Source organism: Gadus morhua, chromosome 18, assembly GCF_902167405.1.
Source record: "Gadus morhua chromosome 18, gadMor3.0, whole genome shotgun sequence".
Taxonomy (NCBI): domain Eukaryota; kingdom Metazoa; phylum Chordata; class Actinopteri; order Gadiformes; family Gadidae; genus Gadus; species Gadus morhua.
This window is the reverse complement of record NC_044065.1, coordinates 729,672-734,277: the sequence shown is the minus strand read 5'-3', so window position 1 is coordinate 734,277 and position 4,606 is coordinate 729,672.

Genomic DNA, 4,606 nt, shown 5'->3' with positions numbered 1-4,606 from the left:
GTGTTTTTCCACAATTTATTATTATTTTTCCTCAAATACAGTGTCCCTGTACAGTTAAATATTATTTTAACATCACATTTCGACTGTTATATTCCACCATATTCATTGTGTTTTAATTATAATGGATTTTACACGATTTGGGATGGGTAGAGGGTGTTTGCAACCAGGGAATGCAGAGCAAACTAGGACGCCAGGCATTAGCAGCCCTCAGAGTATAGATAATGGTACGCCTGTAGCAAGGCAGATGTTTTCCACTCCCGCCACTGCTGATAATGACACTCTGGCACAACTGCGTGACCTCTTAGGGGAGCTGGGAACCCACATTGGTAACACTGTTGTGAGTCGCATATTAGCCAACCAAACAAGTACCCCCAAACTCAATTGCCCACCCCCCATGACTCCCCACTCCACCATTCCATTCGCTTTGCCACTGGGGCTCCATTCACCACCTCCCATGACTTCCCCTCCACTCGAGCCCATGCCTTCCCCAGTTGATATGTCTCGACTAAACATCATGGTAAAAGCAGCTGTCAAGGAACCAGTGATGTTTAGAGGAGATGGCTCTGACAAATACACAGTACAAGAGTGGATAGAGGTGATGGATACTTACCTGCATAAAAATAACTGTCCAACCTCAGAGCAGGCCGATGAAATCCTCAGTCACCTTTTGGGACGAGCTAAGAGTATCGTTAAAGTGGGGCTGAAGAGTAGTGCCGATGTCAACACACACCCTGAAGTGGTATACGACATACTCAGAAGATACTTCAGTGATTCTCCCATGTCCAGCTTACCGATGGCTGATTTCTATTCTACACATCCCGATGCAAATGAGAACCCAGTAGATTACTGGGTCCGGCTCAATGCAGCAGCTGAGCATGCTGACCGGTATCTGGGGAAAAGTGGAGAAAAGAGGGAGACCATGTCAGCGCAAATTGCTATGATGTTCATCAGGAACTGCCCCAACCCAGAACTCTCCAGTGTGTTCCGGTGTAAGCCTATCAGCAAATGGTCAGCCGTGGAAGTGCAAGAGGCTATCGATGAACACCAGAGGGAGCACCAGGCAAGGAGGAGGCCCATTAAAGCAGAGAAGTTCAAAATGGTGACAGCAGCTGCCACTACCTGTTTACCTGTAGTTGAAGAGCTGACTGCAATGAGGGCTGGAGTTCAAGAACCTCCTACACAGCCAAAGGTGAGTGCAGTCACCTCTTCAGAAGCAGGGGCCTTAGAACGAGTACTGAGCATGCTGGAAGGCATCATGGCCAGAGCAGCTTCACCTGTCCAACGGCCGACCCCGTGGACACGCCCCACTTCTTGCCGTGTATGTGGTGACAAGACTCACATCACACGTGAACACTGCATGAAAGAGAACAGGTGCTTCGGGTGACTGGAACCTGGCCACGCAAGGAGAGATTGCACACGAGCTGTACCACGGCAAACCCAAGCAGAGAACCACACACCTAACCAGGGAAACTAAGTCGCTCACACTACGGAGGGAAAAGTGTGAGTGTGTTATGTCAGACCCTCAAAACTGAAGAAGACTCGCGTTCAATATATGAAGAGAGCTGCAAGACTGCACCGAATGGCAGCGTCATGATTTTTCAGAATATACACAAGCTCGAGAAAGCAGATGATCTATTCTACACTGATGTGCTGGTTGATGACCAAGTTGCACTGCACGCAATGCTAGACACAGGCTCAATGGCTTGTACAATGAGTGAAGAAGCAGAAGAGGAGCTCCACAAGGCAGGGTTGCTCTCAGAGAATGCTCAGTCCAGCGAAGACATCTTTCTGGTGGGTTGTGGTGGTGTGCATGTGCGGCCCAAGTGCATTCATCAGTTAAAGTTGAAAATCTATGGACAAGAAGCAATCGTGCCCACATTAGTCGTGCCAGGTCAGCGTGACCAAATGATAGTAGGCACCAATGTGCTGAAACACCTGCTACGCCAATTCAAGCAAAATCCCAGCTATTGGCGCGTGATGAGTAAAGCTGACTCCACTGGTGAACCAGGCATCGAACAGTTCTTGAGCATGCTCTCGGGCATAACAAGATGGAAAGGTGACACTATCCCAGACGTCATTGGGACTGTGAAACTTACCAATGCAGTGACGCTGATGCCCAAACAGGAGCACATAGTGTGGGGAAAGCTTCCTGGAAAGGCTCCTATCTCAGAGGGAAGTACCATACTGGTGGAACCTTCAAAGTCCCACTCAAACCGGAAAAGCATCATGGTAGGGAGAACTGTGTCATCAATGAGTGGAGACAGGTGGGTTCCTGTGAAGGTCGTGAACCCAAGTGACAAGCCTGTAACACTGAGGAGGAATATGAAGTTAGCTGATGTTTCACCATGTGTGGCACTTGAAGACTTCGAGCTCGGAGTGGACCATGTCACCGACACAGAGCTAAAAGCACAAGGCCAAAGCGTAAGAGTAAGCACTGACCATGTCCCTGATACCTCTGTAACTACCACCCTTCAGGACAAGCTTGCTGGTCTTGGATTGAACGATATAGACATCAACTCTTGTGAAGTGTCCCTGTATTGGAAGAACCAGCTTGTGGAACTCATACAGCGGCATGGAGATGTGTTCTCCAAGGACAAGCTGGACTGTGGCCTGGCCAAAGACTTTGTCCACCGGATTCATCTGACTGATGAGCGCCCCTTCCGTCTAGCATACCGCCGTGTCCCACCAAGCCAATACCAGAAACTAAGAGAAGTCCTCTCTGAGATGGAAGAGAAGAACATCATACGCAAGTCATCAAGTGAGTGGGCTTCGCCATTAGTACTGGTTTGGAAAAAAAATGGAGAGCTACGCATCTGTGTGGACTACCGGTGGCTTAATGCTCGCACAGTGAAGGATGCCCACCCAGTACCCCACCAAGCTGACTGTTTGGCTGCGTTAGGGGGAAATACCATATTCAGCGCCATGGACTTGACATCGGGGTTCTACAATGTCCCCATGCATGAACAGGACAAGAAGTTTACTGCCTTCACTACACCAGTAGGCCTCCATGAGTTCAACCGACTACCCCAAGGCCTGTGCAACAGCCCAGCGAGTTTCATGCGCCTCATGATGAGTGTCTTCGGAGACCAAAACTTCTTGACCCTGCTGTGCTACCTTGACGATGTTTTGGTCTTTGCCCCAAATGAAGAGGAAGCCCTGAACAGACTCGAAATGGTCTTTAAGCGGTTGAGAGGACATGGGCTTAAGTTGGCACCGAAGAAATGCCATTTCTTTAGGCGAAGCGTCAGGTTCTTGGGCCACATCATTAACGAGAACGGAGTTGCTACTGATTCTGAAAAGATACAAGTCATCACAGACATGAGTGAAGCGGATTTGATGATGGAGGATGGAGTCACACCGTCAGCAAAAAGGATCAAGTCTTTCCTCGGTATGGTAATGTATTACCAGAGATTCATACAAAACTGTTCCAGCATGGCAAAGCCCCTGTTCTCCCTGACCGCCGCTGCCACTGGAAAGGCCAACGCAAAACGGGCCTCTCACTTCAAAAGGCTCAGCCCAGGTGATTGGACTCAAGAACAGAGCAACTCATTCAACCAACTAAAGGCTGCTCTACTGAACTCAGTTGTGTTGGCTCATCCAGACTTTGGACGCCCTTTCATTCTCTCAACCGACGCTTCATTGGATGGATTGGGAGCTGTACTCTCTCAAGTCCCCGAAGGAGGGAGCAAGGCACGTCCCATAGCCTTCGCAAGCAAGGCTCTGACTCGCCCTCAAATGAAGTATCCAGCTCATCGGTTGGAGTTCCTCGCTCTCAAATGGTCTGTGTGTGATAAATTCAGCCATTGGTTAAAGGGACATTCCTTCACCGTCTGGACCGACAATAACCCGTTAACCTACATCCTCACAAAGCCAAAGTTGGATGCTTGTGAACAGCGGTGGGTGTCGAAGCTGGCTCCATACGACTTCAGTATCCAATATATCCCAGGCAGCAAGAACATCGTCGCGGATGCCTTGAGTAGACAACCCTTTGTCAAGCCACGGGTCAGCGAGAGACTTATAGCAGAGCCGTATGGAGCTCTGCTGGAAGAAGCGCAGCAGATCCGAGATGACAGGATACAGGATGTGTTTCGGCTGAGCACCAACTGCCAAGAGGTCAAAATGGGTGGATCTGAAGTGGCATGCAGTTCAATGAGCAGTGAAGAAGTGACAGCCGTCCTGGATGGTCAAGTTGAGTGGGTTGAGGGACCCAAAGGACGAGTGATCTCCTGGCTGGCAAACAATGTGCATAAGCTCGTTCCACCAGGTGAAAGTGCCTTACCTGTCTTCTCCCTTAAAGAGCTCCAAGACAAGCAACAGGAAGACACTATACTGGCAAGAGTCATACACTACGTGTCACGTGGTAGTAGACCATCGAGGCGAGAAAGAGTCAAAGAGCCTCTCAAAGTCCAGAAAACTCTAAAGCAGTGGGAAAAGCTCAAGATGTTGGATGGTATCCTGTATAGAGTGATCAAAGACTCACTAACTGGGAGAAGGCGTTACCAGTATGTCGTGGCTGCATCACTGACCAAGCAGGCTCTGCAGGGTGTCCATGATGAGGCTGGGCACCAGGGACAGCATAGGACTCTATATCTTGCGAGGCAGAGGT